This window comes from Petaurus breviceps, unplaced genomic scaffold, assembly GCF_028583685.1.
Source record: "Petaurus breviceps papuanus isolate PSGF00001 unplaced genomic scaffold, PetGlider_PUasm1.0 90919, whole genome shotgun sequence".
Lineage (NCBI taxonomy): Eukaryota > Metazoa > Chordata > Mammalia > Diprotodontia > Petauridae > Petaurus > Petaurus breviceps.
In genome coordinates this window covers 24,935,249-24,946,534 of record NW_027187378.1, presented here as the reverse complement: position 1 = coordinate 24,946,534, position 11,286 = coordinate 24,935,249, and the positions used below count along the sequence as shown (strand labels likewise).

At 41.6% G+C, this 11,286-nt stretch overlaps 1 pseudogene; it reads right to left on the bottom strand.

Annotated features, from left to right (window-relative positions):
• Positions 1 to 9,313: 9,313 nt before the first annotated feature.
• Positions 9,314 to 10,613, bottom strand: LOC138151805 (alpha-enolase-like; annotated as a pseudogene).
• Positions 10,614 to 11,286: the final 673 nt, after the last annotated feature.

Here is an 11,286-nt window from a genome sequence, read left to right as displayed (position 1 = left end):
TGAAGGCCTAATGTGTACCAGGCACTGGGCCAAGGGCTTTAGAATAGTCAGAGGACTCGGGTTCAAATCCTGTTTCTCATTTATTGCCTGGGTGACCCTCAGGAAGTCATTTAACTTCTTAGCCTTGATGTCCCCATCTGTAAAATGAGGACAGTAATAGCAGTTTGTTGTGAGGACTCAATGAGATAACTTGTGTAAAGGACTATGCAAACCTCAAAGTACCATCCAATGTGAGCTGCTAATGTCTGTGTGACTGTGGGCAAGTCACCTGACATCCTTTGGTCTCTGTTCCTTCATATATAAAATGGGGAGAGGGGGTACTCGACTCTCCCTTAAAGTCCCTTCCTACACCAAATCTACCCTGCTACCATCTGGGGTAGTGTTGTTTTTAAATAGATCTGTGTATTTGTCAATTTAGGGAAATCCCAGTGAGGGAGAATCAACCCACCAGGGTCTGTTCTACACCTCTTCGTCTTCAAAAGCTGCCATTTTGGACATCGAGAGGTTAAGTGTCTAGGTAACTCAGTTATCAGCAGAGGTGGTTGCACTCCAAGGCCAACTGTCTCTTATGCCATATTGCCTGGCTAAGACTGTTATTGGTCCTCAAGCTAGGAGGTGATGCTGGGAACTCGGGACTAGATATGAATGTGTTTGTATGTATATGTATATATATATACATGTACACACATATACTTTATATATTAAGTGTACCTCAAGATATAACACAAATATATATACATACATGTATGTACACATATATAGCTTACATAGTAAGTATATTTCAATATATGCCATATACAGTATATACAATATATGTATATGTGCATACATATATATCATATATTAAGATAGATTTCTCTATATATGAATTGTTATTGATATTTTTATGTCTCTACCTTAATACCCTTAATTACTCAAGAACAATGACTTTGTCCTATAAAATACCTCTCTCTTTAGTGCTTGAGATTGTGCCTTACCCATATGGTAGGAGCTTAGTATATGTTGATTATGTTTGACTCACTTTTCTGTGTCTCTTCCCTTTGGGGCTGAGTTCATCTGCCCACCTAAGGCTGTAAGCTCCAGGATATATGGGCTCATAGGATTTAGAGATGGAGGAGACTTTAGAACTCATCTAGCCAAACTCCTCTTTATAGATGAGGAGATCCCAAGAAGTGACTTGCCCGAAGTCACACAACAAATCAGTGGCAAAGTCTGAACTCGAACTCAGGTCTTCTTGATACTCAGTCCAAAGCTTCTAGTCCTAGCTTTATCATTAGCTCATTAGTTGACCTTGTTTCATCTCTCTTGTCCTCAGTTTCCCCCAGTGAAAAGATGAGGGCCTTTGGCTGGATGACCTATTTGCCCTTTAGAAGGATTTCCAAAGTCATTTCTTGTCTTGGCTGTCGCACCACATCAGTGTCTTCTTTCCTTCTTTGACTTTGAATATCCTGTAGTATAAAAAGCAATGGATTTGTCGGACTCAGCTTGAACAGGGAGAGAGCTGATTATTAAATTTTCATTGTAAGCCTTTACACCTTGGAAAAGGACAGCTAGGTGGCACAGTGAATAGAGCACTGGGCTTAGAATCAGGAAGACTCATCTTCCTGAGTTCAAATCTGGCCTCAGACACTAGCTGTGCAACTCTGGGTGAGTGGCTTCACCCTGTTTGCCTCAGTTCCTCATCTATAAAATGAGCTAGAGAAGGAAATGGCAAACCATTTCTAGTATCTTTCCCAGGAAAGTCCCAGATGGGGTCATGAAGCGTTGGCAACAGTAACACCTTGGAAAGTGGAAATGATACACATCAGGGCTTGATTTGCTGTTTTGTTGAATGGATAGACTTTAAAAAGTGATGAAGAAAATCTTAATAGTGTACATAAAACCTAAAACTGTGTTATGGGTATTATTCCCCCCTGGAGAGCCAGTTGTTAAACATTTACTAGAGAACTCTTGTCAGATGAGCAATGAGTTACACACTGGGTTAGGACGATGGAATATGGGACAGGCAGGCCTGGACTGGGGGTGGGTAGGTTAGGACTCTGGAGTATATTTTCCTCTTTAAAAATACATACTTCCCCCCACCCCTAAGTGACCTTTAACTTTCTCATTTCCTCATTGTCCTGTCACCTGTTTTTCCAAGCTGATAAGGCTTCTGAGAGGTTCAAACAAGGCAATGAATAGAAAAATATTTTGAGATTTTACAGTTCAATGTATACACACGTGACAATACTATAGGAGGACTTGGACCAAAAGACATGATGTGGGCAGGCGATTGTCATCACTGGAGGGAGTCGTTTGTCCTTTGTTCTCAAAGAGGACCACAGAGGGCATCAGGAAGGAGATGCCATGACTTGCAAGAGAATCGCATTGAAGTGAGAGAGGGCTATGCAGAGTCACCAGCCTCACTTTCCCCTCTGGAGCCCATCTGGGTCCAGCGGCCAGATATGGATCAGGATGACTGGAGATGGCCCCCCCTGGAGGGAATAGCCAGTCAGTGAAAGCCCAGGCCCAGCTGAATATTGGAATAAATAGCCACATGCATCTGCAGTTTTCAGAACCGCTGGCAGTATTTTGTTCGAATAAACATGTCCCCTAATAAGCTTGGCGGTGGTTATGACAGAATTCCTCCTGTAAAGCTGGGCTTGAAAGGAATTAGCAAGTTGAGGCTTGGGGAATGAACTTTCAGGGACATACATTTTTATGGTGCTACAACTCTGGATTCTCCCCATGTGGAAGGCAATTTAATATATTGGCAAGTGCTTTGGATTTGGGATCAGAAAATCTGTTTTGAATCTGGTCTTTGCTACACATTGTTTGGCTTTGGCATCTAGGTAGTAGGCCTGCAGTCAGGAAGACTTGAGTTCAAATTTGGCCTCAGACATTTACTAGCTGTGTGACCCTGGGCAAGTCATTTCACCCTTTTGCCTCAGTTCCCTCATCTGTAACATGAGCTGGAGAAGGAAATGTCCAAATACTCTAGTACATTTGCCAAAAAAACCCCAGACTTTGGGTCATGAAGGGTTGGACACGACCGAACAACAACTACAACTACTTCCCCTCTCTGGGCCTATTTCCTCGTTTGCAAAATGAAGGGAGAATTAGATAATTTAATTCTGATTGGAGAGTCCTCACTATATATCTAGGTGGCTCCTACCCAGCTTTGGTTTTTCACTCTGTCCAGTTTTTCACCTGATAATTAGCATATATTCTGCCTTTCTCTTCTCCTTCCTGCCCCATTCCTGCCTATTCTCCTCCCCACCCCCATCTTCCACTTCTTGCTTTTGTTGGTCGGTTTATTAAGCACCTACTACGTACTGGGCAAGGTGTTATGCCTCGGGGAAATACAAAGAAAGGCAAAAAACATCCCCTGCCCTCAAGGAACAATAGAAACTGAAACAGAATGAACTCTGCCATTGCTTCTGCGAAGGACAAGTCGACTCTTCCCCTGTGCCATTCCCCAGGCCTGTGATGTCACAGCAGGACACCCTTCCCTGTGCAGCTAGGTCCTGAGCAGTGTGAATAATGAATTTTCTCAAGCGGTCTCATGTGTTTGAATCTGCACCACTGGAAGTTACAGTTATGTAAAATATGGAAATCGTTGTAAATATTATGAAAAAAGTGTTAAAGCCCAATGGAAATCTATGATGGAATTTTAATGAAGTGATCATTTTAAGGGGACTTATTATTCACACTTACTGGGACCTAGGTATATGTATGAATTGTCTCATTTTTTGGGACAAAAGGAAGTTCCTTGATAATAGCTAAAATTTACGTGGAATGTTGTCAGCTATCACATTTGCCTTGAGGGCAGACATCTCTTACTTTTGTATTTGTTTTCCCAGAGGCTAATTCTAGTACTTGGTACATATTAAACTCTTAATTGAATCATTTCATTTCAGTCACATCTGACTCTCTGTGACCCAGTTTTGGGTTTTATTGGCAAAGATACTGGAATGATTTGTCATTTCCTTCTCCAGTCCATTTTACAGATGAGGAAACTGAGGCAAACAGGGTTAGGTGACTTGCCCAGGGTCACACAGCTAGTAGCGTCTGGGACCAGATTTGAATTCAGGTCTTCCTGACTCCAGGCTCAGTGCTCTAGTCACTGTGCCACCTAACTATGTAAACCCTTAATAAATGTTCACTCCCTCTTTTATTACTCTATCTAACCCATTCCCTGTGGCTCTAAATCTATGATTCTGCTGTCTCTAAGGTCCCTTCTGCCTCTAGGGACAAAGTTGCTTGAGCAGGCTGCCATGCTAACAGCTTGAACACAGGATGAGAGATAACAACTTTGTTGCCTTGAGAAAGAATGGGGGCTTGACATTAAGAAACTGACATTTTGGGGTCCCCAAAGAAAGAGAGGCAGCATAATATATGACAGAGCACTCTGCTGGAAGTCAGGAGAGCTGGGTTCAAATTCTGTTTCTGTCTCTTATTAGCTATGTTATTTAAACTTATTAGCAACCTCAGTTTCCTTACATAGGGATTAGTATATATTCACTGTCTACCTCCTGGGCTCATTGTGCAGAAAATGCTTTGTAAATTTTAAAGGGCATTGAAATATTAATTTTAGGGGTAGGAGCACTATTAGAGAGCTGACTTAGTATTTCCAGGGGAAGTCAGGCCACTAGGCAGAGTTTCTAGGGTCTTCAGATGCTGCTACCCTTGCGCTTCACCCACCTGGAAAAGTGAAAGAGGCATTAGTCACCCTTCATAGACAATACATCCACAAGTTCCCATGTGGCTTTTAGTTTTACATAGTACTTTGCCCTTAACCCCAGGAAGTAAGTTGTGCAAATATGATTGTTCTTCATGTGACAGTTTGAGGAAGTTCTTTTTCTATTGTTTTTTTAAAAAGTGAATTAATTTATTTTTAGTTTTCAACATTCACTTTTATAAGATTTAGAGTTCTAAATTTTTACCCCTCTCTTCCCTCCTCCCTCCCCAGGACAGCATGCAATCTGATATAGTCTATACATGTACAATCATATTAAACATATTTCCACCTTAGTCATGGTGTGAAAGAAGAATCAGAGCAAAAGGGAAAAACTATGAGAAAGAAAAAAACCCGAGAGAAAATAATGTGCTTCAGTCTACATTCAGGCTCCCCAGTTCTTTCTCTGGATATGGATATCATTTCCCATCATAAGTCTTTTGGAGTTGTTTTACATCCTTGCTTTGCTAAGAAGATCTAAGTCTATCAAAGTTGGTCAGAGCACACTGTGGCTGTTACTGTGTACAGTGTTCTCCTGGTTCTGTTCACTTCACTCAGCATCAGTTCATGCAAGTCTTTCCAGGTTTTTCTGAAATCCACCTGCTCACCATTTCTTATGGAACAACAGTATTCCCTTACATTCATGTACCACAATCTATTCATCCATTCCCCAATTGATGATTCCCTCCATTTAGTTGAGGAAGTTCTTGAAGTTCAGGGAGTTTCCTAAGGTCACACAACTAGTAAGAACCAGAATTCAGTCAGCCAACAAACATTTATTAAGTGTGTACTGTTATGTGCCAAGCTAAGCTCTTGAAATATAAAGAAAAACCAACCAAACAAACAAAAACAAAAACAAACAAACAAAACCAGTGTCTACTCTCAAGGAGCTCACAGTCTAATGGGGGGCACAACCTTCAATTATGTACAAACAGACTATAGGCATGATATTGGAAATCATCAAGAGGACAGGCTGTGGCAAAAGGGGGGATCAGGAGGGGCTTCCTGTAGAAGGAAGGTCTTTAGCTGAGATATGAAGGAAACCAGGAGGCAGAGAGGAGGAGGGAGAGGGTGCTAGACATGGAGGACAGCCAGGGAAAACACTTGGACTGACGTGTACACAGGGGTATAAGAAGGATGGAAAGGCAGAGAGGCAGCAAGTTATGAAGGGAAGTCATACCCAGATCTTCTGATTCCCATTCCAGCATGCTTCCCACTAGCCCAGGCTGCATCTCAGTCACCAAGTGTTTATCAGGTTCCCACTATGTGCTCAACATGGCGCCAGGTCCCAGAAGTTTTTGATCTGGTTCTTTTTTTTTTTTTGGCTTTTCGGAAGGAGGAAGGTAGGGCAATTGGGGGTAAGTGACTTGCCCAAGGTCATATGGCTAGTGTTAATTAAGTTAATTAAGTCTGAGACTGGATTTGAACTCAGGTTCTCCTGACTGCAGGGTTGGTGCTCTATTCACTGCACCACCGAGCTGCCCCGGTTCTTTTCTTCAAGAAGCTTACAATCTAGTGGAAGAAAGAGCAATGGGAGAGTAGTGTAAGGGGATGCAGAACCAACTGGTAATGGTTGGAATAGAAATTGTAAAGCCACGTGTGTGCTCGAGGTCTAGTGCTTCTCCAGGTCAGGGTTTCTGTTTCTCCTGAGCCACGTCTCCAGGACGCAGATACCTGCTCTCTCAACTCTTCAACATCCTCTCAACACTCATAACATAACAGGGATCAGGGAAACTGGAGTTTTGTTTACACTCTGTCCATAATGGACATTAGGTGCTAAGACACCTTCCAAGTCAGAATTATAGACCCATAGAATGTTAGAACAGATCATAAAATTAGAAGAGATCATAAAATCCAACCCTTTCATTTTATTTTTAAAAAACTAAACTAAACAGGAAAGGTTCTTCCTTATACCTGACCCAAGTCCCTCGGAATTCAGCCAACACTTATTAAGCACCTACTATGTTCAAAGTGCTATATGCTAGGCATAGGACCATTTCTATCCTCAAAGAGCTTACTATGAATAGGAGCATGGACCCATTCTCTCCTTTAAGGAGATGAAGAGCAGAAAACCTCTTCTAAAGAAATCTGTCCCTGGAACGGTGTCTTTTATTTTTTTGTTCAGATTTTTCCCCCTTCTGTAGGATTCTGTTGAGTTCTTATATCTGGGTTACAAAGCCAGGGGTGAGCAGGAGCCAGACTATTAGAGAGCTGTTGTTTATTTTCAATATGAACATTTGCACCAAAATTGACAAATGCCACAAGTTAGGACTTGATTTATTGTTTTGTTGATTGTATAGACTTAAGAAGTAATGGAGAAAATGTTAATAATACAAATTAATCTATAAAATTATATCAAGTATACTTTTTTTTTTTTTTGCAGAGCTAGCACACCCTAAGTTTCAACTCCAATTCCTGTTGTCATTATGCTGTTCTCTGGAGTTTACTCAATCAAATCAACACATTTATTTTTCATTTAAAAAATTAAAATAATTTTATTATGAACTTTTAAAAAATCAACACACTGAACATTTCAATATAGAAAGAAAATTTTTAAAAAGAGATTGAGCATGGACCTGGGAACTTCTGACATATATATGTATATATATATGAGTGTGTCTGTATTTTCATACATACATACATATATATGTGTCGATATTGATATAGATAGTTTGTTTCCCTCCATTAGGTTTAGTTTGTTTTATATTGTATGATTAAAATTTAATATGGTAGGTCCAACACTGCCTTGTTTTGTCTTTCTCTTGAGTTTTTTTCTGCTCTCTTCTATTCATTTTACTAATTAGTCATTGACATTAATTTCATTCTTTCTTCTTTTTGTATAACTATCACTTTCTTATATCCCTAAATATTGAGGCCCTGACACCCCACCACACTTACCAATAAAAGCCCTCTCTTGTAACAAATAGGCATAGTCACGAAGAACAAATCCACATATTGGACATATCTGTAAATGTATGTTTCTTTTTGGCAGCTGGATGGCTGGGTCTGGAGTCAGGAAAACCTGGGTTCAAATTCAGCCTCAGACAGGTATTAGCTATGTGACCTTGGGCAAGTCACTTAATCTTTATTTGCCTAGGAGGCAGCTAGGGGGCTCAGTAGATAAAGTGCTTCATTTAGAGTCAAGAAGATCTGAGTTCAAAATCTGGTCTAGCTGAGTGACCCTGGGCAAGTCACTTAACCACTGGAGAAGGAAATAGTAAACCATTCCAAGTATCTTTGCCAAGAAAACCCCATGGACAGTATGGTCCACAGGGTCACGAAGAGTCAGACACGACTGAACAACAATAACAAATGTCTCATTCCACATCTTTAGGCCGTCACCTCCCTAGCAGAGGTGGGAAGCATGCTTCATCAGCAATCTTTTGGAGTCATGATTGGTCATAGCTTTGATCATAGTTCTTAAATCTTTTACAGTTGTTTTTCTTTACAATATTGTAGTCATTGCATAAAATGTTCTCCTGGTTCTTCTCCCTGCATGCTGCATCACCTTGTATAAGTTCTGAATTCATTCCTTTTGTAATGTCTTATAGTAATGCAACATTGCTGTAATACATTACATTCTTATACTATTCCATCAGTCCCTAATTGATAGGAATTCACTTTATTTCTAGCTCTTTGTTACAATGGAAAAAAGTGCTGTATAAATATTTTTGTACATGTTAATGTTTCCCCTCTTTTTTGGTTTCTTTAGAGTACAAGCCTAGCAAAGGCTATACACAGTTTAGTACCTTTTGGGGAGTAGTTCCAAACTGTTTTCCAAAATGCTAGATCAATTCATAGTTTTACAAATAAGCAACTGTGTGTCCATCTTCCCAAAATTCTTCTAATAATTGTCATTTTCCTTTTTTTTGCCAATTATTTGGCTATGAGGTAAAACCTCAGAGTCAACAAATATTTATTAAATATCTACTGCTTGCCAAGCACTGTACCAGATATAAGAATACAAAGAAAAAAGTAAGACAAAGCCTCCACGCAGGCATTGCTTGGTACCCTTTTTCTCTGCCTTAATAAGGGGGCCCATTCAATTATGATCTCCCAGATGCTGCCTGAACATGGGAAAAATGAAGACCACAAAAATAGAAAGTAAGCCTAGGGACCCCAAAAAGAGAGAACTTAGAAATGATAACCTCTTTCAAATGTAATTTTGGGGATCAGTGAATTGATCAATCAATGTACAGTGTGTAGTATTTCTTTTTTTTTGGGGGGGGGGGTTACTGAATACTTTTATTCTGCACATAGAAGCCACTAAGGATCTGGCCTGTGGGCCCATCGGGGCTACATCACAAGTATATGGCTTCACACATCAGCACCAGAGGTAGGGGTGAGAACAGGTCATTCTATCCCAGGCACAGGATGACAAGGGTCTGCTGACAGAGCCAGATGATCAGGAAGTCTCTGGTGTAAGACAGTTCTAATGAAGCAGTGAGAACATCACAGAAAGGTGGAAGGGAGAGGGAGGTTAAGCAGCAGAGGCCTCTACCCCCAAAACAAAACTGATCTAGTACTTGGTGCTGCCCATTCTTAGGATAGAGGTGCCCGGCACCTGCGAGCTCTTAGGCTTCCTGGCCACAGAGCTTACTTGGCCCCAGGGTTTCTGAAGTTCTTTTCAGCATATTTAGCCTTGCTGCCCAGCTCTTCCTCAGTTCTGAGAAGCTGGTTATACTTGGCCAGACGCTCAGATCAGCAGGGCACATCAGTCTTGATCTGCCCAGTGCAGAGACCCACCACCAGATCTACAATGAAGGTATCTTCAGTCTCCCCAGAACGATGGGAAACCATTACTCCCCACCCATTGGACTGGGCCAGCTTGCATGCCTGGAGAGATTCAGTCACAGAGCCAATCTGGTTCACTTTGAGTAGGAGGCAGTTGCAGGCTTTCTCATTCACAGCCTTTTCAATATGCTTGGGATTGGTCACTGTGAGGTCTTCCCCTACCACCTGGATGCCTGTAGTAGCAGTGAGGTTCTTCCAAGCTTCCCAATCATCCTGGTCAAAAGGATCTTCAGTAGACACCACTGGATAGTCCTTGACAAAGCTCTTGTAGAGGTCTCCAAGCTCAGAAGGTGATGTATCTGATGGGATCATCAGGAGACTTGAAGTCCAAGTCATATTTCCCAGATTGGAAGAATTCTGAAGCAGCAACATCCATGCCAATCATGACCTTATCAGTATAGCCAGCCTTACTAACAGCATTCTTTAGCAGGTCCAGAGCTTCTTTATTCTCCAGGATGTTCAGAGCAAAGCCGCCCTCATCCCCCACATTGGTGGCATCCTGTCCATATTTCTGCTTAATCACACTCTTCAGGTTGTGGTAGACCTCAGCTCCAGTGTGCATGGCCTCCTTAAAGTTTGTGGCTCCAACAGGGAGGATCATGAACTCCTGCATGACTAGCTTGTTACCAACATGGGAGCCACCATTGATCATACTGAAGGCTGTAACTGGCAGGATGACTTCATCATTGGCTGCAAGGTCAGCAATATGGGTACAAGGAGACACCTTTCTCAGCAGCTCCAGCCTTACAAACAGCCAGAGACACTCCCAATATGGCATTTGCACCAAGTTTAGATTTATTTTCAGTGCCATCCATCTCTATTGTTAATTTGTCCATCTTCTCCTGCTCCACAACATTTAGTTTCTTGCTAATCAGGATCGAGGAAATAGTTTTATTGATGTGCTCAACCCCTTTGGGACACCTTTCCCCATGTAGCGGGTCTTATCATTGTCTCAGAGCTCCAAGACTTCATGGATACCAGTAGAAGCCCTGCTGGGCACAGCAGCTCGGAACTGACCTTTTTCAGTGTAGAGATCAACTTCAACAGTGGGGTTTCCATGAGAGTTTAAGATCTCTCTTCCCTGGATCTTGTAAATAGACATAAAAAGTTTCTGGTTGGGGGTTCCTCAGCTGGGCTCAGAGAACAGAGGCCAAGGGACCTAGCTACACCAAAAGGGAGCGTTCGTGTGTAGTATTTCTTTATGTACACATGGTACCCTTTCAGCAGAGTATCTTGAAGACAGAGACTATTCATTTTATCTTCAATCTTTGACTTCATGAGTGATATGAAAAGTAAGTTCAGGAAAGGAAAAAATGACTATGGATTGTTGATAGTTAAGGAAGGCCACCCAAGGAAGAATTTAAGTTCATTCTGGAAGGATGACCAGAATTTAGAAATGTGGAGATGAGGTGAGAAGGCTCCTGGTGGGGCAGATTACACAGCCAAAGCCAGGCAGAGGAATGGAATGTAACATGGTGCATTCAGGGAGCAGTAAATAGAGCGACCTGCTCTTGGCCGTGTAAGAAATTAGTAGAAAGATTAGATTGGAAAGGTAGATTGGTGCCACAAAGACTTCCAGGCTATGTAGTTTCATCTTTAACCCTAGAAAATGGAGTGAGTGTGGTGCGTGACATCTTTGGAATCAGTGGTATTGGCTTCAAAGCCTCTCATTGGTGTTTACTACCTGTGTGAAGTCTTTTAATATCTCTGGGCCTCGTGGTGGCAGCTAGGTGGAGAAGTAAATAGAGCACTGGCCCTGGAGGCAGAAGGACTTG